Source organism: Macaca nemestrina, chromosome 9 (genome assembly GCF_043159975.1).
Source record: "Macaca nemestrina isolate mMacNem1 chromosome 9, mMacNem.hap1, whole genome shotgun sequence".
Lineage (NCBI taxonomy): Eukaryota > Metazoa > Chordata > Mammalia > Primates > Cercopithecidae > Macaca > Macaca nemestrina.
The window spans coordinates 133,416,152-133,442,216 of NC_092133.1; the positions used below are offsets into that span (position 1 = coordinate 133,416,152).

At 34.9% G+C, this 26,065-nt stretch overlaps 1 long non-coding RNA gene across 4 annotated transcripts in view; it reads left to right on the forward strand.

The window, feature by feature from the left end:
* Positions 1-11,715: 11,715 nt before the first annotated feature.
* LOC105490594 (uncharacterized) overlaps positions 11,716-26,065 on the forward strand; it is a 70,442-nt gene continuing 56,092 nt past the window's right edge. For 3 of the 4 annotated variants that reach the window (XR_003020090.2, XR_011607391.1, XR_011607390.1), the window contains exons 1-2: positions 11,720-11,868; positions 15,090-15,693. This is a non-coding gene — a long non-coding RNA (uncharacterized lncRNA). Of the gene's footprint in view, positions 11,869-15,089; positions 15,694-26,065 lie in introns of all 4 variants that reach the window. The other variant, XR_011607389.1, reaches the window with a different exon arrangement.

A 26,065-nucleotide genomic window follows, 5' to 3' on the forward strand; every position in this document is an offset into this window, starting at 1 on the left:
AAATGACTCAATGAAAATAGCAAGAACAACCAAACATCCCCAGAACATTTTAAGCATGTATCATTCTCATCAGGATTTCATTTTACATTCTTAAATCCCAGACTTTTTAAAAGGCACGACTGTCTTTACAACAAACCTGCTAAGTGTATATGTAACAATAGTACTTAGTTAGCAATTAGTTTCCTAGGGCTGCTGAAAAAAGTACCACAAATTGGATGGCTTAAAACAACAAATATATCACAGTACAGTTCTATAGGCCAGAAGTTCAAAATAAGGGGCTTAGCAGGGCACATTTCTTTTGAAGCCTGTAAAGGAACTCTTTCTTTTTTTTTTTTTTTTTTAATTTTTATAATTATTCTTTTATTGTAATTAAGCACAATGCAAATATTTAATGCAAATAACTAAATTAATAAAATTCTTACACAGCAAACAATTTTTTTTAATATATAGCAATTTTTATTTTTATTTTTATTTTTATTTTTTTTAATTTATTATTATTATACTTTAAGTTGTAGGGTACATGTGCCTAATGTGCAGGTTTGTTACATATGTATACTTGTGCCATATTGGTGTGCCGCACCCATCAACTCGTCATTTACATCAGGTATAACTCCCAATGCAATCCCTCCCCCCTCCCCCCTCCCCATGATAGGCCCCTGTGTGTGATGTTCCCCTCCCTGAGTCCAAGTGATCTCACTGTTCAGTTCCCACCTATGAGTGAGAACATGCCTTTTCCTAGATATTGGTGGTTTCCTGGAAATCTTTGTCTTTCCTTGACTTGCAGTGGCATGTAACTCTGGTCTCTGCCTTCACTGTCACAATGCATCTCCCTGTGTGTCTCTGTCTTCACATGGCTATCATCTTTAAAACACCAGTCTGATTGGATTAGGGGCCCAGCTTACTCCTGTATGATCTAATCTTAACTAACTGCATCAGCAATGACCTTATTTTCAAATAAGCTCACATTGTTAGACAATGGAAATTATGACTTCAACCTTTTTTTTGAGGGGAGGCACAATTCAATCCACAACAGTACTCATAACTTTAGGCAGCACAAAGCTGAAGCTTCAGGAGTTTGCAGTGTCAGAAGTGAGATCCTGCAAATATGTCCATAGTATCTGGATATAGAAGAAAATTCATAGAAGAACCCATAGAAAGGGAGAACCCCCCAAAAGGAGTAAACTCGTGCCTAAATTCTCAGTTGCCAAATTACATGGGTGTAGGGGAAACCTCTAGGAGGCCAGACTAATAAAAGCAGCATTTGTGAGTTGTATGAACAGACCAGGTATATTAGCAGCTGCACACCAATGAGAAGACAAACATTGCATTAATGTCCAGGCAAATTAATTAAATACTGTAATAACAGAGCAATAATTCTCAGATGATTACAGAATTCAGTGTCATGACAATGGATTATCTTCAATGTCTAGTTTACAACCCAAAATTACTAGACATGCAGAGAAACAGGATAGTATAGGCCATATACAGGAGCAAACAATAAATAGAAACTGATTCACAATGGTCACAGATGTTGGATTTAGCAGACAACACCTTAACAGCAGCAATGATAAGTGTGTTCAAATAATTTTAAAAAGTAATATGTAATCAATACAAAGAGAACCTCCAGAGAAATAAATTTATAGAAAAATTATAAATTTAAGAACAAAAAATTTGATAAATTTTAATAATTTACCAGAGCAACTCAGCAGATTGGAGATGGCAGAGTAAAGTTGAGTAAACTTGAAGATAAATCAATACAAATTACCCAATTTGAAGAATAAAGAGGATACACATTGATAGAAAAATAACACAGCTTGAGAGGCCTGTGGAAGAGCATCACTCAGGCTATCCAATATGCAATTGCAATTCCCAAAGGAAAAGAGACAGAAACAAGCACGAAAATGTTTTGAAAAAAATAGTTACAGAATTTCCCCCAAATTTGGCATATAACATTTAATTCAGAATCAGAAAACTTAATGAATGTCAAACAGAACTAAAACAAAACTATTCCTAAGCACATTGTAATTAAACTGCTGAAAGCCAAAGGAAAAAAATCTTGAACTCAGCTAGAGAAAACACACATTAATTGGAGAAGAAGGCTTTGATTGACTTCTAACTTCTTAGAAATTATGGAGCCTGGATAATATTGGAATGACAAAGCAAATGGCTAAACATTTAAACAATTGGTCAATAATTAACTCTATGCTTAGTGAAGCTATCCAAAAAAGGAAGATGAAATCAAAACATTTTTAGATAAATATAAAGTGAGAAAATTTATTACCAGGAGGATTGCATTCCAAGTAATGAAAAAGATGTTCAGGGTATATAAGTATATTTTCTTCTCTTAAATTCTTTAAAAGAGAAATGATTACTTAAAGCAAAAACAATTTATTTGTGTTTATATTGTGGATACAAATAATATATATTATTATATATATAGCTCAAAAGCCAGAAAGTAAATGGAAATATACTTTTGGAATGTTAATGGCATTAACTCTGAGTACATTGGGTTAAGTTTAAAACAAATATTTAATCTCTACAATATTCTACTCAAGAAAAGAGGGATACTTTATAATTTAAAATGGTCAACACAGCAGTATAATGTAACAATTATAAATGTATACACACCTAATAACAGAGCTTCAAAATACATGGAACAAAATCTGAGAGAACTTAAGGGAGAAACAGACAAATATTTAATAATAAAGATATTATAATACTCTCAGTAACTGATAGAACAGATAGTGCCCCCCCTCAAAAAAGAAAAAAAAAAAGGTAGGAAAATGGATCATAAGGACAGTACCAACCTAAATGGAAATAAAATACTACATCAGATAACTGTGGAATACTCATTCTTTTTATGTACATCTGGAGTTTTCATCAAGATAAGCCATATGTTGAGACATAAATCAAAATATATTCTTGATTATTGGGCATATTGCCTGATAAATGGGATTAAATTAAAAATCAGCAATAATGAAATATCTAGAAAGGTCCTAAGTATCTGGCAATTAAATAATACTCTTCTCAAAAATCAATGAAAAAAAAAAGCAATTGCAAAAGAAATTAGACATTATTTTAGAAAATAAAAATGAAATAAAATTTAGAGATAAAGCTGAAGTTGTGGTTGGGTGAAAATTTATAACTCTAAAGGTATATATTAGAAAAAGAGAAAAGGACTAAATTGATTATATAGGTTTCTACCAGAGAAGGTAGAAGAATGGATTTCCAAAGCTGTCCATGCTTTAATCCCCGAAATCTTTAAATATGCAATACTAGATGGCAAAAGAAACTTTGCAGATGTGATTAGTGGCATGAACTTTGAGATAGGGAGATTATTCTGGAGTATTTGGGCGGGTCCAGTATCATCACATGGGGCCTTAAAAGTGGAGAACCTTTCACAGTTGAATTAAAGGTATGAGATAGAAGAATGAAGAAGGGAAATTTGAAGAGTAAGAAGTATTTGACTCAGTATTCCTGCCTTTGAAGATTGAGGAGGAAGTCTACAGGTTGTGGGATATGTGTGACTTCCAGAAGGTGAGAATGGCCCTCAGCTGATAAGCAGCCAAGAAACAGGGATCTGAGTTCTACAACCCTAAGAAAATGGATCCTTCTCTAGTGTCTTCTGAAAGGACTACAGGCCCGGTGACACTTTGATTTTTGTCTGGTGAGATCTGTATCAGATTCCTGATCTACAGAACTCAAAAAGAAGAAACTTGTATAGTTTAAGCCACTAAGATTTTGGCAATTTGTTATGGCAGAAGTGTAAAACTAATAGACTCATTTAAAAAAAAAAAAAGGGAGGGTAGAACACACAAACTATCAATGCTAGGGATGATAGTGGAGATACTACTAGAGATCCTATAATAAACAGGGGATAAGGGAATATGAATATTTTATGGCCATGAAGGTTGAGTATCCCTTACCTAACATGCTTAAGACCAGAATGGTCTTGGATTTTCTATTTTGAAAAGATTTTGGAATACAATGTTTGCATTGTACCTATGTACTAGTTCAGAATCCCTAATCTGAAAATCTGAAACCCAAAATTCTCCAGTGAGCATTTTCTTTGAGCATCATACTGGGTGCTCAAAAAGTTTTGAATTTTAGAGCATTTTGGATTTCAGATTAGGGATGCTCAACCTGTACTTGGGATTACTCAGATGAATTATATAAGTTCTTTGAATAACATAAATGACCAAAACGAGCATAAGGAAAAATGAAAAATTTAAGTAACCCTATATCTACTAATAAAATTGAATATTTAATTAAAAGTCTCCCCACAATGAAAAGGCCAGGCATGGGTAGCTTACTGGTAAATTCCATCAAACACTTAAGGAAGAAAAAAATACCAATTCTACACAAAACATTGCATAAAACGGAGAAGGAAGGAATACTTCCCAACCAATTTTATGACACTAATATTACTCCAATACCACACCAAAGACATTACAAGAAGGCAAGTGACAACTGGTATCCTTCATGAAAAAAGACACCAAATTCTTAATAAAAGTATTAGCAAATCAAATCCTCAGTACATAGAAGGACAATGCTCTTTCATTACAAAAACTCTCAGCAAACCAGGCATAGAAGGGGACTTCACCTCCTTTATGTGGTAAAGACTCTGCATAAAAATACCTCATTCTCTACAGTGAGAGACTAAATGTGTTTCCCTTAAGACTGGGAACATGTCAAGGATGTTCACTTTCATTATTTCTACTTAACATTTCACTCGAAGTCCTAGATATTTCAAACAGCTAAGAAAAAGGATAAAAGACATACAGTTGGAAAGAATGAAGTGTTTTGATCAAAAAGTTCATGGTGTATTTAGAAAATCCTAATATGAATTTAAAAATATTCACAATAACAAGGAAATTTGTTAAGATAGCAGTATAAGAGGTCAGTAAACAAACATCAATAGTATTTGTATATTATAGCCACAAACACTTGGAAAAAATTTTCACTTATTAAGAAACTAAAACGTTCTGCAAGGGGTCTTCAAAGTATTCATGAAAAATGCATATTATGAAAAAATTATGCATGGATTTCCATTTATTTTGCACTGTAATACATTCACACTAACTTTTAATAAAATGCCTGAACAGGATCTAGTTTGAGTCACTATGAAAGACACAAGATGAGTTTGAAAACAGCCCCTACTAGATCAACATGAATTCTATGAAAACTGAAGCAAGAACGAACATCAAATTTAGAATGAAGCTTGGGTGGAAGAATGGTGAAATCACTGATGCTTTGCGTAAAGTTTATGGGGATAGTTACCCAAATAAATTCACAAGTTACAAATGGATAACTTGTTTAAAGAAGGGATGAGAACAGTGTTGAGGATGAAACCCACAGCAGCAGACGGTCCACATCGATTTGTGAGGAAAATATTTTTCTTTTTCCTGCCCTAGTTGAAGAGGTCCAACAATTCACAGCAGGAACAATAACCAACACCACAGACATCTCAAATAGTTCACCTTATACAATTCTGACTAAGAAATTAAAGTTGAGCAAACTTTCCACTCAATGGGTGCCAAAACCATTGTAAACAGATCAACAGCAGACAAGAGCAGAGCTTTCAATAGAATGTTTAAACAAGTAGGATGAAGATTCTGAAGGATTTCTTTGAGGAATTGTAACAGGAGATGGAACATGGCTTTACCAGTATGATTCTAAAGACAAAGTACAACCAAAGCAATGGCTACCAAGAGGTGAAAGTGGTCCAATTAAAGCAAAAGCAGACCACTCAAGAGCAAAGGTCATGGCAACAGTGTTTTGGGGATGCTCAAGGCATTTTGCTTGTTGACTTTGTGGAGGACCAAAGAAAGATAGTATCTGTTTATTGTATAAGAGTGTTTTGAGAATGCCAAACCTTTATCATAGAGTCCTTCACCAAAACAATGCTCCTGCTTACGTAAGCCTCTCAAACAAGGGCAATTTTGCAAGAGTTTCATTGGAAAATCATTAGGCATCTGCCTTACATTCCTGATTTGTCTCTTTCTGCCTTTTTGTTTTCTAATCCTAAAAATTATTTAAAGGATACCATTTTTTCCTTCAGTTAATAGTGTAAAAAATGTTGCATTGCCATAAGTTAAATTCTCAGGATTCCCAGTTCTTTAGAGATAAACTAAGTGGCTGGTATCATTGCTTATAAAAGTCTCTTGACTTTGATGGCGCTTATGTTGAGAAATAAAGTTTACATTTTTTTTATTTTTAACTTTTAATTCCATTTTTCCATGACCTTCTTGAAGTCCCCTTGAACATTTAGGAATACATTTCACAACAATAGTGAAATACATGTGTACCAAAAACTACAATCCATTGCTTAGAGAAATTAAAGAACTACATAAATGAAGAACAACTGAATAATTGTTTATAGATGGAAGACTCAATAGAATTAAAATGTCAGTTTTACAAATTGAATTTATATTCAATGCAATTCTAATAAAAATGTCACCAGAATTTTTACTGGGGTAAATATTTACAAGCAAATTCTAAAATTTATATAAAAATGAGAACTTAGAAGAGCCAAAGCAATTTTTAAAAAGAGCAAATTGGAGAATATACAGTATCTGTTTCCAAGACTTACTATAAAACTAATCAATATGGTGTGGAATTAGTGAAAGAATAAATGTATAAATCCATGGGACGGATCCCAGAAAATGACCAACACATCTACTGTCAAGTGATTTTTGGCAAATAAACTAAGGTAATTAAATGAGGGTAAAGAATAGTCTTTTTAGTAATGGTGCTGAAGCAACTGGCTCTCCATATGACAAAAAAAAATTGAACCCTGGTTTTTATTTCATACGAAACATAAACATTAGCTCAAAATGCACCATAGAACTGTGAGTGAACACAGAAATTATAAAATTTATAGAGAAGCACTTAGGAGAAAAATCTTAGCATTTCCACTTTGTCCACACAAAAAGTATGAACCATGAAATAAATTTTTATGCTGGTATGTGGTACATTGGTAATTTGAATTAATTCAAATGAAAAAATGTTGTGCTTTGAAAAGACACCATTAAAAATAATAGGAAAGTCACGTACTGGGAGGAAAGGTTTTCCACACACATATCTGAAAAGAGGTGTCTATCCAGGAGAAAATAAAACTCCTACAACTCAATATTAAGATGACACATGGAACCCAATAAAAATTGGACAAAATATTAGAACAGATACTTTACCATAAGCCAATGTGTACATGAAAAGATGCCCCACATCATTCAATTTCAGGGAAGATTTATTAAAACCACAGTGAGTTAATACTACATACCCACTGGAATGGCTAACATTGAAAAGATTGGCAATACACAAAATGTTGGCGAAGATATCCAGCAACTGGAATTCTCCAACATTGCAGGAGAAAGCATCAAATGTTACAGCCACTTTGGAAAACTGTGGGGTTTTTTCTTATACAACATACCTCTACCATATGATCCAGCACTTTGAGCTGTTTACCTGAGAGAAACACCTATGCCTACATTAAGGCTTGCACATGAATGTTCATACAGCTTTACTTGTAATGGTTCCCAAATGGAAAGTACCCAAGTATTCATCCACAGGTGAACAGATGAACAAACTTTTGCTTTTTTATATAGTGAAATACTACACAGCAATAAAAAATCTACTGATGTATGCAACAGCATGTATGAATCAGAAAGTCAGTATGCAAAATGAAAAAGCCAGACATAAAATCCGTACTGCATAATTCCATTTATATGACATTTTATAAAATGTAAATTAACCTATAGTGACAGAATGCACATCTGAAGGCCTGTGTGAAGGCCAGGTGTGGAGGCAAGAGTCACAGTGACACAAGAAACTTTTGTATGAATGGAAATTCTCTGCAGCTTGATTCTTGTGACTTCACAGGTGTATAAATCAATGAAAGCTCATCAGATTGCTCAAGTGCTACTTTAAAAGGTACACAGAAATATCAGATTATGCAATGTTGTTTAAGGGGAAAGACATTCTTTTTTTCTTGGATCACATGTAAGAAGCATTTGAACAGCTGCTAGAACAGCATTCTCAACGTACACGTACTATTCTGTTGCAATTTTCCTCTACAGTCTTGGGGGCATTAACATGATAATGAAGAGAGCCGAAGGTATAAAATCATGGGGCAGGTATAACCAAACATCGATTCAACATGAATGCAGAGGTTAAGACTTAGAGCTTGTTAGCTGGTAATTGTCTTGTATTTTGTTTAAACCGCAGGTGGACAAGCCCGCCATAACCATACCTTTTCCTTAAAAGCTACCCATCTTCTACTAGGATGGAATAAAAGAATTATAGAGTTGGATGAGGTCATTTCCTCTGTGTAAAGATGAGGAGGACAGAGGTCTAAGTAGATTACGAGTGACAAAGGCAGTGGGTGATGAGAAATGGGACTTGATACCTCTTGATACCTCTTCAGCACTTCCTGCCCATTTTTATTTTACAGTAAAAACACACAAAAATTACAGCTGTTAAGACTACTTATATCAATAAGATTTCTTTTTTTAAAAAAAAACACAGGAAATGGAAAACATGTGTGGCTATAGGTAAAGAATTCAAGCAAATGAGAGAAGTAAACATTATGCCAGCTCCAGATACTCAGAAATAAAGTTACAACTTTTTTTGATCCCAATAGCCTGACACAATGCTAAGGTCATCATAGACTAATCAATCAAATTACATTTTCTAGTCTACCTGCTGCATTTCTTACTACATTGTAATTCCCCTGATGACCAAGACATGGCTTTTTTGTTTTTCTTGTTCCCTACAGATTCTGACATACTTCCTGTCACATAGTTGATCCTCAGTAAACATTTATAATAAATTGAGCAAATGTCAAATGTCATATTTTTAGGGAGCAATCCATATACTTTCATGTTGCCTTTAATGTTTATTCTGGCGTCATATATATTTTTGTCCATATGTCTGTGTGTAAAATAACAATGTGTATTCTCGTCATAAGGTATTTTCTATTTCAACACCTGTGCAAGTAGAAGGTGAAAATCCTTCCCAAATGCCGCAAGAGCTCATGGCAAATGCAGAACTATTGTTAAGGAAAATTTCTCCTGAGACTGTAATGTCATAGCACTTCAGTGAGGAAAGAAGAAAAGACATACTGATATTATGTACACTTAGGTAAAAGGATCTGGGGGTATTCCTGACTCTATCTATTGAAAAAAACAGGGTAAAATCTAACTAACATAATTTCAGTGTTATTCAATATTTTATTAATGGGGGAAGCATCATTTTAACTTTAGCAATATATAGTATTATGGACTGATTACTATTTCAAATGACAGAGTCCTACAGTGAAACCCCTAATTTTACATTGCGCTCTGCAAAAGATGATGGCAGTTCTTCACATTTAATGGTGTTGCTGGCTCGGAATCTTGTTAACACTCATAGTCTGAGAGGTTGTGCTTATCCTTTCTTATGTTAAGCCAGAAAGAAAAATTTTCAAAGATCTGTTGGCCTTTAGTTTTCATGTACGGGATTTTGGTCAATTAGAAAATTACAAAGAAGAGGCACCCCAATTTGGAAATTTGAGAATTTAATAGAATGGTAAAATTATAAAGAAATAATTTTTTCCCATAATAGAAAAACACAAGTGCTGTGGTTTGACTTGCATTTAGCTCTTTGTAGCTATTTCTAGTCACTGATTCTATGGAAAGTCGCTAAGGAGTTAGTTGCTTGTTACTGGGCAACAATTTATTCCAATTATAACGGAAATGTTGCTAATAGACAGTTACTGGTGGATGAGAACAGACTTTAAAAATGAACTATTAAATCCACAGCATTTTCTCTTGTTGTAAAGAGGCAGAAATTATTCTAACAATTGACACTTTGTAATGTTCTAAGGTCTTTTTAGACATTTCAAGAGCTCTGGGGGCACCGGTGAGGACCCAGGGGCATGGCATGTTCAGAGCTGTTAAATGTAGAGTGACACAATTAGATAGAATAGCTACAGAGACCGGAGACCAAATGTTACCAGCGTATGGAATGCCACTTTCTCTATAAGATGCAAATGGCATACAACCTTCAAAATCCATAGGAGTTTTTTTGTTTTTGATTTTGTTTTTTTTTTAGAAAAAGTTTTAATGGACATTCGGTAACTACATTCTGTTTTTGACCACTTTCCCATTACATTTCTAGTGATCTATTCAAAATCAAAAGACAAAAAATAAAAAAAATAAAAAAAATAAAAACTACACCAGTTTACAAAGAACAATGGTGGGACAGCAAAATCTATTCCTTGCTGTTTCACATGTGGTTTTAAAGAAAACAAACAACCGAACAAACAGAGAAAATTGTAGTTCCTAAGTTTCTTGACCCAAATCCAAGCAGACTCATTGACAAGCCTAAACCTCCCCATGTGTCTTCCTCCTTCTGAGGCTAAAATATGGATAAGCTCAAAGTTTGACACATGGATCTATTTTCAAATGACATGTTTGGTGTACGAAAAAAGAGATGTCTATGTGTTTTTTCCTTCTTTATAATATTAAGATGTGATATAAAATATACTAGCCAGAGCTGCATTTTTCATATGAGCAAAAGTTACAAGCAGAGAAGGAACGGAAGTTCGTCTATTGTAGGATATGTAACCTTGAGAACTTCATCTTATAGCCAACAGTCACACACTCTGAAATGTCTTAAGTGATCTGGTCAGTGCTAAAGGTAGTAAGGAAATCTGGTTGCTGCAAATTTACACTATCTAATTTCAGTTATTCCCCCACCACAGAGTAACAGGCAAGCACATTCTCAGCAGCAGTTCCAGGCAGAGTATACACAGAAATACTTGTTGAATTTAATTGGGTTGAATTAAAATTTGTCCTTTTGAAGAATAAAGTTGGCACCGCAAGTACAAGGTCTGCAAATGATGTAGGTTCTTCTTAGTTGGCCGTCTAATGAACTCCTGACTAGTTACACATGAAAGGGATTCAAATGACTTTACTGAGCACTCACTTTAGTCTGTTTCATTATCTGAACTAAGGAAGTCTAGGACAATTAGCGTTCCTTAAAAAAAAAAGTTTCATCATGGCACTTCCTGTTTGATGAGTAAACAGCAAACCCCTTATGGTCTGCAAGGTACCTATTAAAACCTGTCACATCCCTGGAAGGGAGTAACTTGGAGAAAGTCAAGAAATCTTTCTGACAGGACACCGCAACTCCAAACAATCAACAACTCATTGTCATAGTGCGACAATCTCAGCCCTGTTGCAACTGGGCAAATAGTCCCTTTGCAGAGAGAAGCATCATCGGGGTAGACAGGAATGCTGTTATTAACCATTAGAAGTATGACACGAAGGTCGTACATCAGGCTATTACACCTTTTCATTACATGCTAACCCCTCACGGCAGGGAAGCCACGCTTATGACTGCCTTAGACAGACAAAGCCTTCAGCTCTTTAAAAAAAGAAAAAGCAAAAAAAAAAAAAAAAGATGAAAAAAATTAAACTCGTTTTCTTACCAGCACGTTGCAGCACCAACTCGCTCACAGGAATGTTGCCTTTTACAGGTTTCTCTTTTAATTATCCTAGAAGCAGGGAGAAAAAAAAAAAAATCAAAAAAAAAAAAAAGGGCAAAGAAGAAGCAGGGTGGTTAAATTAGCGTGCTGGAATCTTTTCAGTTTGTCGCAGAGTAGAAAAATAAAAAAAGGAAAAAAAAGGCTCAGTAATTTAAATTTGCTCTCAGTTCAGGCTGCAATGCTGGGTCCCGCCCCTTCTTCCGGCTGGGTTCCACTACCTGTAAGGCTGGAACTGACAGCCACTGTGCAAACAAAAAAAGGCAACAAGCATGCTGGGACCATTCTGTCTGCTGTTTGGGTCTCACTTGCCCTGACAACTAAAAATCATCAGTGGAAAGGTATTCTACATTTCTTATTTGAGGTATCTTATTTGAGGCATTTGCATGTAATTCCCATTCATTTTAATTGATACACCATAGTACATGATATTGTGGTTTGATTACTGTTTGGGGTGTTATTTTTCTTTTTCTAAACGTCTTTAATAATAATTATTAATACTATTTTTACTATGACTGTTTAGTGACATCTTGTGCATTTCTTACCGTTCCTGTCTCCTGCTCCAAAACACATTCCCTCCTGTCTTTTCCTTTAATTCCTAAACATTGAAATTTCTAGGAATATAGAGATGGAAATACTAAGATTACTAAGGTTTCCACTTCTCCTCTGACTCTTTTTTTGGGGATGGTGGGAGGGCTACAGGGAGGTGCATCATACTAAGAATAATTTAAGGGACAGAGGGCCCAGGATGAAGGTCCCATCAACCCCAGAAACTTCTAGGAAGGATGAAATATTCAAATTAAAAAGTCTCCACAACTAAATGCAAGAAGTTTATTTTCATATTTATGTCCTGTGCAAATAATTAAAAATAATGGAAATAAACTTGGTCTCCATTGACAATTTTACCTAAGGTGTCTCCTATAGAAAACCACTTTAATTTTAGCAACAAAAACCTGTTACTTAATGTGCAGCATATTGCAAGCGTGTAACAGAGGATTATGAAAGAGAATAAACCCCATCCTTCTTCTGTCAGGATGTAAATTGCTTATGCAGAATTTTCAACAAGTTGTGTGTGTGTGTGTGTGTGTGTGTGTGTGTGTGTGTGTTGTTCTTTTCTAAATGCTCTTTTCAGACAAGGTGTTAGCGACTACTTCGGTATTAAAGCTATCGGAAGACTGCATGTAGTAGGGAACCTCTATATATTTCCCTCTTGATCTGAAGCACTGCTTTTATAAGGGTTTATGGTACTGGTGCTCCTATTCAAGTCTGGATTTTTCTCTGATCATCCTACTACCCTAACTTGAGAGTACCCTGCTGACTGATCTGTCATGTCCCATAGCTGGGGGTGGGTTGCTAAAGAGTAAAATATATAATTGTACACAGCTCTTCACTGGTGACCAAAGACACAGAAGAGGGTTACTCTTGACAACGTGACTGTGCTTAATCTACTTTTTAAAATAAACTATTATTTACCTCTTATCCCTACCTCAAGCCGTTTAAATGGATTTCACCATTTCTGCACAACTTGTAGACTCTCTTAAATTCAAGGACACACTGCTTTAATGCATTACACTTTTAAAAATCAGACTTTCAAAAGATAAATGATTAACGATGTAAGTTAAATAAATATGAGTTCACTTTTTAAATTGGTAAAAATTTAGCTGTCAAATATTTGTTCTGTCATTTGAGGTCTCATCAGAAAACGAAACCAATTAAAAATGGAAAGGTCTGAGGATGCACAGAGTGAAACTCCATCTTTGTCTTGTATGATAACCTTTACCAAGATGATTTCTATGACTGTCAGCAATGAATGCCTTTGCTCACTTCCTACTAACAGCTGTAGCATAGAAAAAAAAGGGCAGGTCAAGTACTCAAGTAGCCATGTTAACTTCCCAAATAGTTAGGCAATCAGCTTTAATGAAACAGTGGTAAATTACATCAATGTGCTAATTATAGGACTTTGTCACAGCATAAGATGCAATGAAACAACCCATGCCCTGGCTTGGAAAGTGCTATGCATAGATTATTTCAAAGGATTTAATTGAAGAGAGATTTTATTTTCCTGAAGCATTCTACAGTTAAGTGGCATTCTTTCAATCCTTTCTCTTTTAAGACTAGTTCTAGACAAAAAAAAAGAAAAAAAGAAAAAAAAACTGAAAATAATGACTTAAAAAGTATCTTATTACAAATATGACTAATTTACCAATATTAGTTACTTTGGTATAACTGTGAACATAACATATTTAGAACACGTTAGAGAATATCAAAATATCCAGAGTGGCATATGCTGGTTTAAATTCTGAATGTCTATTTTAAATGAAGAAATAATACTTTTACGTTCTTCAATGCTTATTGAGTTCAGTTAGAAAAATGCTAATTTTTTAAGAGACAGAGTCTCATTCTGTTGCCCAGGCTGGACTGCAGTGACATGATAAGGGCTCACCGCAGCCTCAAAATCCTGGGCTCAGGCCTTCTGAGTAGCTGGGGCTACAGGTGAACGTCACCATGCTTGCTAATTCTTTATTTCGTTTTTTTGTTGAGATAGGCGCCTATGATGCCCAGGCAGGTCTCAAACTACTGGTCGCAAGATAACTTCCTGTCTCAGCTTCCCATAGTGCTGGGATTATGGGAGAATGTCAATTGTAATTAAAATAAAATAATCCTGACATTAAATTTCAGAGAAGGAACATTTTTGTTTGGCTAATGTCAACTAGGTTTTAGCAAATGTGTGAGACACGTGATTCCACTAGATAATCAACCTATCATTTCAGAGAATTTTACTTGGTGCTGGATTAATATATTGCATATCTCACAGTCATACTGGAAAAAAAAATCCACTTCAAAAATAAATATCCCATTAAATTGTTAGGGAATTCTGTGTAGTGATACACAGTTAGGTGGCTTTCCAATCATGGAAATGTGTTTTCAAGAAATACACTGAACAAGTTTCCTGGAGATATATTTTAAAGAACTTCTTGGAATTGGCATACCGCCATATACTATTTAAATGTTCACGCTCAGAGAAAATGTGAAGGTGGGAAATGCTAATTCATCTTTTAAAAGCTGTATCAAATTAATACATTTTAATCTTTCCAGTTATAACTGACAATTAAATATCATCTTCAAACTTCTTGCATATATTAAAATTATTACTTTTTGGTAAATGTATTCCTCATTCTGAGTCAACTGTCTTCAGTGTGATTTTACTGTTTTGTCTTTTGGGCAGTATAATACTGTCTAATAAATCGTATGTTGTGGCCGTGATGTCTTATTGACAATAACTAATGTATAGTTTTCCATTTTAATGGAATTTGGGAAGATTGTTTGCTTATGTTGTACCACTTAGCTATCATAATTAACCCCTTTATATCTGAATATTCAGAAAGTATTTTCTCAGTGCTGCCATAAAAGTGGTCTTCAACTCGTGTTTGGAACCATGTCCTCATCATTGAATCAACTGAAGTTTATGAAAAGAAGTTTAATTTGACTTTTAAAACATACACAGACACAGAATTCATTATTTTAAGGAGATGTTCACAATAATTTCTTTGTGCCCACATAGGCATAGAATGGTGGATGATTTCATCTGGATATTTAGATCACAAAGAGATCAAGACAGACACTGATATTTGACCCAGGATAGAAGAAAGGCCATGAGGAGGCCTTAGACCTCAGCAAACCGTTTCCATCTTACTGCCATATTCTTACATGAACAGGAAAGCACACCACAGATGAACCATGCTTTTCGACGAAATTCAACTCCGAAATACACGGTAGCTCATGTGCGAACGGCCCACACGGAGAATCAATGTTCCTGTACCTTTGGTGCTGGGTCTATGTGATACCTGAAGTTTCATGGCATTTTATTAATTTCTATTTGAAAACTAAAAGTGCACCCTGCTCTGCTAAAAGGCACAGAAAACATACAGAATGTAAACTGAGAACATGGCATGCCACAGAAAATATAAACAGAAAACCCTGACTTAGACAGACATGTAAAAACTAGAGCATTTTACAGACATGCCCACTACCTGGCCAAACTGGATTCAAGAATTTGGAAGCGCATATTGGAAATAAGCGAGGTTTCCTTACAAGTCAGTTGATGAGATATCTGACTTCGAGAATGTTTAAGCAAATATGAAAGCTCAAGGAATTGCAATATTGAGGTAAGAAAAGCACAGCACAGGGGTGATGAGATGGGATCAGCAGAACACATTCAGCGTTCAGAGAAGGGGGTGATTTCTCACTTGGATAACAAAGTGGAGAGCAGTACACTCTCTGTGGGAGATGGGAAGGGGGTTGCCGATTGGGAGTAGTGAGTGATGAGGTCAGTTTGTAACAAATCCATTGGACAACTCTGTTGGACAAAGTGGAGGAGATGGGGGTATCTGGGTCCAGCATTCAGAGAAGTTATCTGTGGAGAAGCAATGATGATCAGTCATGGGTGTACAACAGAAACCACAGAATAATGAGCTCTTCAAGAGAGCATCAAGAAACAGAAAGAGCAGAATGCCAGGAACAGCAAAAGGAAGCTCAAGTGAGAGATTAAGTGACTTAAGAGGTAAAAAGACATGTGGAACAAAGTGAGATCAAAGAATTCAAGCAAAAATGATCCGGGCTAGACCAGGGCATCAAATGCTGCACAGTATTCAAATATGTATGATCTGGCCTGGAATAGAATGGAAAATATCATTAGGAATTAACTAGTAGAAAGCTATTACTGAAGTGATTTTTATTGGAATGGTAGGGGCAGTTGCCAGATAGCACTGGTGAAAATGTGAATTGTGAAAGGCAAAATGTCATGGCATTAATCACCACACAATTAAATGTAATAAGGACTTATTAACGATATTATTGTGGTCCTATCCGGCCATGTAGTTTAATTTAGGTTTTACATAGGTAGTCAGAGATTCAGAACACACTTCTAGGTTCCTATCTTAAAAGCGTTGACAATCTGTTTGGAAAGTGTACAATTGCATTGTAGATTTCATATGACAAACCATTCTATTTCATACAGAGAACATTGTGATATGATAGATAAGACAACATGCATACCTGTGCATAATACATAAGTATCTCTTACCAGTGTATGGCATTCAACTTGGCAGGGACTATGTATGCATATAATTTTAAAGGAGATTTAATGGCATACCTAATAAATAGGCTGAGGAAATGCTTGCTGGATCACTAAGTAAAACAATATACATGACACTATGATGTACTTTAAACTTTCCAGGAATCAGACACATGTACATGCATGTCATCACTTCGAATGGCGACCTACGTAAATGTCAATACCAGTCTGAACTGGTAATATTCTGTCCTCATTTCAGGACTTTACTTTTAGTAGGTGCTTCTGAGTTTTCTCAAATTTGAATCTTTATGAAATGATTTATAAGGAAATATAGCCCTCCTAGCCCACATATGCTCTGCAAAATGCTCATTGACATAGCTTCTGTTTTCTGATATTGTTAGTAACGCAGAATTAAATGACTTGCTATTCTGGCATTTTAGCAAAGAAGTAGCATTTCATTCCAAAACTCAGAACTTCTTTTTATGCCATTGGTGAGAAAGTCCTTTTTAGGGCAGTTTTTTTGGTCCTAAATCATGATTTTCTGCACTTACCAGAATTTATTGAATTTCTCTCTTTTAGATCTAGAAAGAAAGTCAAGAGGAGATGATAGGTGGGGAGAGATTATATTTGAATCCTGAAAATAATCTTCCAATATTTTTCTGAAACAATGTACCACTTCCATTTATCCTAAAGCCACTTCAAATATGGGAATTGCGGGTACAGTTTTCCTGGGCACTGAGTTAATTTTATTATCCATTCAGGGGCTATATACCAGTTTGTTGCACAGTTTATTTAGACAAAGGTTCAACAGTTGATAGAATATCCTGCTAGGCCCCCTTTTGTTCTCCTTCCATTTTCTACATTACATAAACTTTCTAACATTACCATTTTTTGCTAGAGTTCAATATACACTACTGTGGGAAAAACAGAAACAAAATAGAAACAAAACTAACTTTTTGCAAGCTTGTGATTGTGAAAATACTTCACTCAGGCAGCCGGGCACGGTGGCACATGCCTGTAATCTCAGTACTTTGGGAGGCCGAGATGGGCGGATCATGAGGTCAGGAGATCGAGACCATCCTGGCTAACATAGTGAAACCCCTTCTCTACTAAAAAGAAAAGAAAATGCTTCACTCTAGAATTTTGATGAAAAGGTAAACCAGTATATTATCACAAAAAATTGTTTCATTTTCCAAGTGGTTTAGTCAAAATGTGTACTTGATGTGTTTAAATTAACTTTTCAATTCTGCACTCAGAAAAGTACCATGAAGACTCATGTGCAGCTTCCTGAGGAGTCTGTGTTTCGCCCTAGAAGCAGTAGGAGGCCACTAAGGTATTTTAAGCAGAAGCACGACATCATTATTCATATTGTTGAAAGACAAACCTTCCAGCAGCATTTAAAATAGATTGAAGTGGTGAGATTATTTCAATAACATATTACCCTGAAAATATTTTTACCTTGCTTGGTGGCAAAAGGATTTAGGGTAGTGTGTAGGGAAATATGATTTGACAACAGAAAATATAATTTTGGGGGAAGAGGGAAAAATAAGAATATAAAAGCAGAAGACAAGCAGGAATTAAATTAATATACAACATGATACTCTAATGTCGAATACCCTTGATAGAAGTAAGCTAAGCTTTGCTTCTAAAGCTTCCCAAACAATATGAAATAGAAAATATCATTAGCCACATGCATCAAAATATCTAGAAGATGAAAACAAACCACTTGTTTAGGAGAATTACAGCTCTTTGACATGAGAAATTACAGAGGAATTTATCTACCTTTTCACAGAGAGGTACCAGAATGGTTTGTTAAACAATGTTTGGCACAAACATTTATATTTTATATACAATGGGTCTGATTTTGGTCATAAAAAGACCCAATTTCTTATATCAAAGCTCAAGGTGATCACAATTTTAGCCTGAAAGATAATCAAACATGGCTGGGCGCGGTGGCTCACACCTGTAGTCGCAGAACTTTGGGAGGCCAAGGCAGGCGGATCATCTGAGGTCAGGAGCTCGAGACCAGCCTGGTCAACATGGCAAAACCCCAGCTCTACTAAAAATACAAAAATTAGCCCAGTGTGGTGGTGGGTGCCTGTAATCTCAGCTACTCGGGAGCTTGAGGCAGGAGAATCGCTTAAATCTGGGAGGCAGAGGTTGCAGTGAGCCGAGATCTTGCCATTATTATACATTAGAACTCATGGAGTCTACATCTAAAATTCATTGCTTGAACTGTACAGTAAGCATCCTTTACAAAATATAATATTTGGGGGAATAGTATGTAAAAGGTTTTCAGCTATTTCTTGATATGAAATATGAAGCCACAGCTTTAGGAAGCATAGCATACTTTAAAGCTAATCAACAAAAATAATTTTACAATGAAACATAATAAAGACAAAAAAAAGGAAAGCAAGCTTCTACTTCTAGCCATGACCCAGTAATGTAGTGTGGGACTTACCTTCCTGATGTGAACAATTAAACCAGGTGAAAAAATACTAATCAACCGTGTACAAGCCTTGGATCATAAGCAGCTGAGAACTCTCATCCCTGAGAGAGGGGAAACACATGAAATGACCCCATACTCACCATAGCTCTCCAGGGAGAGGTCCTGAAAGGCAGCAGAGGGAAGCAAAGCTAAAGCAGAGCTTTACGGAGTCGCTAATGAGGAGACAGAGAGTTCGAGGCTACTGAAACAGTTGAACTTTGCATGACAGATTACCGGAAAGGAGATCATAATGGAGAGAGGGACTCCTAAGTATGTGTTTGTGTTCCTCAAAAGTCCTTAAGGCCAAGGTGGGATTCTGCATTGCCTAGCACAAAGTGCCAGGTTCAGAGTGGAGCTGCTATTGCATAGCTGTGGTAGATGTAGTATTGTGGCCCAGTTAGAATGGAAGGGCATTGTTAAGTTTATACCTGGGCATTCAGCTGATATACTAGCAAGGTCACACCTTAGGAGCAAAAACCGTATCTGAAAGTTATGTAACCTTCCTTAAGGAAACCTAAAACAAAGCCTCAACAAAATACGGTAGAGATGCTAGCAAATTTGTATCCCATTAAAACAAAATTCAACCCTCCAAAATAGACATTAATCCAGACTTAACAACAATTGATCATTCACAATAACCAGCATTCTTGCTTATTCCCTAGACATGAGAATAGGCAAGAAGAGAAATACCTATTTATTTAATCCAAAAAGAAGACTGAAAAAGATAACAAGAGATAGGATAACAAGAGATAGGATAGAAAACAAGTACAAATATGGTATACATAAACCCAAATATATCAGTAACTGCAACAAATGTAAATGCACCAAACACTCCAATTGAAATGCAGATTATCAGACTGTGTATTAAAGTAAGACCCAACAAAAGGCAATCCACAGAGATTCACTTTAAAATATGAAGATACTACCATATGATCCAGCAATTCCACTACTGTGTGTGTATGTATAGGTGTATAGGCAGACAGACAGATAGACAGACAAACAGAAAATAACTCAATGTGTTGGAGAGCTATCTGTACTCCAAGATTTATTGCAGCACTATTCACAATATATAGAATCAACCTAAGTGACCATTAATGGATGAATGGATAAAGAAAATGTGGTATCTGTATATACAATGAAATATTATTCAGATACAACAAATAAAATCCTGTCATCTGCAGCAACATGGATGGAAACAGAGGTCATTACGTTAAGCGAAATAAGCCAAGCACAGATATTGCATGTTCTCACTCATATACAGGAGTTAAAAGAGGGGATTTCATTTCATGAAAATAAAGAGTAGACTGGTGGTCACCAGAGGCTGGGAAGGGTAATGGGGAAGGAGGTTGAAGAGGGGTTTATTCATAGACACAAATAGTTAGAAAGAGGAAGACCTAGCGTTTGATAAATCAGCAAGGTGACTATCGTTAACATTCATCTATTGTACATTTCAAAGTAACCGTAAAAGAATAATTCAAATGTTCCTAGTATAAAGAAAAGGTAAATACTGACAGTGATGGATTCCTAAATATCCAAACTCAGTCTTTACATAGTATATACATGTACCAAATTATCTTGTATATCCCAAAATATGTACATTAATTATATATCAAAAAATAAAACTGTTAGAGGAAAACAAAAATGAAATATAAAGACACAACTAGATTTAAAGTAAAAGTATGACAAAAGTACACCATGTATACATTAAGCACATGGAAGTCATAAAAGGATAAATGTATACCAGACTAAGTGGATTTCAAGATAAGAAGCATTAGAGATGAAAAAGAACATTTCATGCTAAAAGAGCAAAATCAACAGAGAAATGTAACAATCTTCAACGTGTCTGTGGCTAATAACTGTCTTGAAAAATATGAGCAAAACTGGCAGAACTAAAGAGAGAAATAGAAGAAATTCCAACTTGGAGTTGTAGATTTTGACTCTTCTCTCAGAAACGAATTGAAAAAGGAGACAAGAAATCAATAAGGATATAGAAAACCTGATCTCAGAACATTATACCCAGCAACTGCAGAAAACACACTTTCTTCCCAAGTGCATATGAAATTGTCCCAGATATACCATATTCTGGGCAATAAAATGAGTGTTAATACATTTCAAGACTAATGAGCAAAAAAAGAAAAAAATTACATTGTCAGGAAATAAAAAAGAGGCTACATGACTACATATCCTCTTGTCATGTAAGAATAAGGAATATTATCTACAAGTCAATGATGGCAACAAATTAAATGAAAATACACATTTCTTAAAAACCCAGTTTACCAAAATCAACACCAGAAGATATAGAATACCAGAAAACTATTTACTTATTAAACAGATTTGTGATAATACAACTTCCTGCAAACAAAAGCCCAGACAGATACACTGGTGCATCCTAACAAATGAATCATGTCCATTTTCACACAAACCGTTTTCAAAATAGCAGAGGACACTTCCCTAAATTAACGTTATGAAGCTATCTGTAATGACACCATGTTGACTGTAATAAAGACTGGCATGATCTTTATAAGAAAAAAAATGGACAGCATTGAGTTTTCTTATAAACAAAGATATCTACCCTATTTCTCCTCAATTCAACTCCCAGGAATTTACTCAAGAGAAATGAAAACACATATTACCCAAATAATCATAGTTGATACTCATAACTAGCGTATCCACAATAGCCAAGAACTAGAAATAAGAATATGTTAACAAGTGGATGAATAAAAAATTTGGTGACTCATACAATGGAGTAAGTATGTAGCAGTAAAAATAATCAAACTGATGATATATGCAAGAGCAGAGATATTTTTATAGGTATTATATTTAATAAAAGGAGCCAGATACAAAATATAACATAGAGCTTATTTGTGTTAGTATGATGCTCTGTAACAGGCGAAACTAATCTAAGTTAATAGAGATTAGAGCAATGGTAAGGAGAGTTGGGGTGAGGAGACTGAACCATGCCAAAGTGAAAAGGAAACTTTTAGGGGAGAAAGAAGCACTGGGGCTGCTTGTTACATGGCTGTGTGTATTTGTCAGCACTCATTGAACTTCATACTGAAGTCTATGCACATCATTTTATATTTTGTATGTAAAGTTTACAATAGAAGTGAAAAAAAAACAGAGAAATCAGAACACCTACAAAAGAAGGACAATTGAAATAACTACATATATACTAAATACAACAATGTAAGCTGGAAGAAAATGGAGTATTAACACAAAAACACAAAGGATGTACTAAACAAGTATGTACATTTAAATTTTGCCTCTGTAAAATGTTATGTCTAATTTGTGAAATTTTCATTGAAAAACAGAACTGAAATGTTAGACAACAATAGCATGTATGGCAGGGGAAAGATGATCTGAGTTAAAGTCTTCTTTGGGTCTTGTTTTCTAGAAAAGCTGTCCTATGATTCCCACCCTTGTGAGGTTACATGTTTACGGAAAAATTTCAAGAGTAGTCACTAACAGAAAAGAAGAAGCTTAAATATCAAATCAGGAGAGAGAAAAATATTAAAAATAAAACAGATAAAATGAAAAGATAATAAAAGAGAAAGAATTGTAGTTGTTAGGGACATTCATATAGTGATTCTCACAACCCCCTACAGGTTAATCGCCTCATACATACAATGACTTGAATCCTTCCCACAGCTTCATGGCTTCACTATTACCTTCATTTTATAGAGAAGGAAAGTGGAACACAAAATGTCAAAAACTACTCTACTTAGTGGCAGATTCAAACTTAGGCAGTTTGGTTACAAAATCCATTTTGGAACCAATATCTTATTCTTCCTTGAAAGGCAGAACAAAGATAAACTTAAAAGAGATATAATGAAAGGAATTCCAAAATGACAATAATTTCAATAAATGTGAAAGAAGTTACTGGTAAAATATTTCTCAAGGGGATTTCAAAAGTTACAGCCCTGCACCACTGGAAATGGTAAATGTAAAACACAGCAAAATTGAATGGAAAAAGAGATAAATGCAAACCAAAATAAAGATTAGGTAGCCATGTTTATACAGAAATATAGTTTAAGATAAAAAATATATTGAGGGTAAAGAGAATCATTAGACAATAAAAATATTCTATTCACTGGGAACTTACAGCTTTACAAACTTGTATGCAACTTATAAAACAGGCACCAAAGTTTACATCAAAAATGAAGAGAACTACTGTGGGGTTCAACCCATGCTCACAGTGAACGAATGATGAAATTATTCAAAGAGGACCTCGAGCCTGAGCGTGGAGAATTCTTATCTGTTATTGTTTTAAATAATGATTAGACATAAGTATATACACCATAATCCTTTTAAATATATTAATAGATATTTTTGCCAATAAAGTCTTTGCTACTTGCTATTATTTGTCTCAAAAGTAAAATTTATAAGGAGGAATTACTGATTTAGAAATTATATAATTTTCAAGGTTTGATATTTATTATGTATATTATTGAGTTTACTTCCTGAAAAATTAAACTTACACTTAAAATATAGATATAATTTTCAATATTTTAAGAAGGCTTTATCAATTTGAATAGATAAAATATAGTGAATGTAGATTATTTTAATTTTGAACTTCAGATATAAATAATGTGGGTTTCTTTCATACAAATGATGCATACTTGTGTGTGAGTTTTTGAGGTTTTACACAATTTTCTATTAGCATGTTTATGTTATTTTTGACTCATAAGAGTTTTCATGTATTAAAGATGTAGAACTTCAATATGTAAATACCATTTCAAGTTTTAATATAAACAAGTTTTTCATTAAGAAGCTTAAAGGTTTAATGTACTCAAATGTGTTTCCTTTATGTTTTTCTTTATTGTATTGAGAAAATATTTTATTACTTCAAGATTAATGATTTCCACATATTTACTATTCTTGTAAATTCAATGTACATATAATTATTATTTTAGCAAAAAATCATAAAAACATAGTTGAGTGAATTACAATTAGAATTGAGTAAAAATGAAATAAATCAAGACAGTGTAAAGTATTGATAGTGGCACATAAATTGAGAAAAATTTAGAGTCATGAATGTTTATAGGTTAGTCAACCAAAAGAAGTAGAAAAAGGCAATAAAAGTTAGAAACCGATGAAACAGAAAATAAAGATACCACAGATATACTAAAAAATTAATAGTTTTCTTAAAAAGTAGAAAAACAGGCCAAGTGTGGTGGCTCACATTTGTAATCCCAGTGCTTTGGGAGGCTGAGGAGAGCAGATCACCTGTGGTCAGGAGTTTGAGACCAGCCTGGTCTCAAACTGTGAAGACACCCTGTCTCTACCAAAAATACAAAATTAGCCGGGTGTGGTGGCTCATTCCTGTAATCCCAGCTACTCAGGAGGCTGAGGCAGGAGAATCACTTGAACCTGGGACGCAGAGGTTGTGGTGAGATGAGTTCGCACCACTGTACACCAGCCTGGGCAACAATAGCAAAACTCCGTCTCAACAACAACAAGAAAAAGTAAAAAAAAGACAAAAACAAACACACACACACCCCTCTCGTAAATGAAAAATATTAGCAACACGAGGGGACATCATTAGAAGAGAAGAGATTTAACATATTATTGGAGAATCCCATAAATGACTTGAAGACAGTAAGTCAGAAACCTTGGACCAAACAAATTCTTAGAAAAATATTATGATAGAATGCTGTAGAAGAAATAGCAAGCTTGTGTAGCCTAATAACCATAGAAATAAAATTAGTGTTAAAATTATCACAAAAAATATACCATCCCAAATGATTTTGTCAGCAAATTCTATGTAACTTCGAAGGAAAGGATTCCCATTATTTTGCATTTTCCAGAATATGGTAAAAAAATAGAAATACCCTAATCCCACAAGACCAGGAGAAGCTTGAAGCCAATCTCAGCTGTTATTAATTATTGTGAATAAGAATGGAAATTAGCTGGTTATGGGATTGACACATAAAATTCTATTTCTTTACATGAACAAATGAAAAACAAAAGTTGCAAAAATATGCCATTTACAATGACAATAAAATTACAAGAAAACTCTAACAAAATTTGTGCAAAACAAGACTGGAGAAAACCAGCTAATTTTGTTGAAAGCTTTAAAAAATGATGTAACTAAAAATAGTTATCATGTTCATGAATTTAAGGCTCATACTATATTTCTTACTCAAACATATTTATAGATTCAATGACTTGTCAATAAAATTCCAAAAAGACTTTGTAAGTTGATTCTCGTTCTTATACGGAATACACTAGACCAAAATTTGCCAAAAACATTCCAAGAACACAAGGTGTTTATGTGCACGAGTTGCTCTGCCAGGTGTCAAAACCGATTATTAAGCAAAGGGTAGTGTGTGATTGGCCAAAGGATAAAGAAATTGATCAGTGGAACAAAACAGAACTCTTAAAAACAGATCCATCCATGAAATCTGGCGTCCATTGTCATTGCAAGTGTGCAGTAAAATGGGTCATTTAATTCAAAGTTATGTTCTGTGGCATTTTCTGTCAGTAAATTGAGCATTCTGTCATTCATCTGAGGTGGTGCTTGCAGGGGAACAGGGTGCAGTAAGGCAGACTCATATCCTGAGTGTTAGTTCCGGCATGAATGAATCGCTGCCCCTACGGGATCGAAGACACTGGATGTATTAGATTTTCCATGAGGTGACTGACTGTCCTCTTTGCATAATGTTATGTATTGAGACCTCAAGTTTGGGCTCTGCTACTGACAGGGCTGAACATTCAGGAGCAGGAATGGGTAGCTGAGTCTTGGCATGAAGAAACCGAGGGTACCTGGCTTATTCATAACCACCACTTCTCTCATCATAACTACTCCATTTATGGGGCCACTGTGGAAGACAGGATCGAGTCTGCCTGCTATTTGCCCCTAAATGCATCCTGTCTACTTAGCTGTTGAAGGCTTCCTTTACTGATACGTATTGATTATGCCTACACTCTTGGGTCTTCCCTCTATTTTCCTCCTCTTCATTTCCAATCTTTCAGT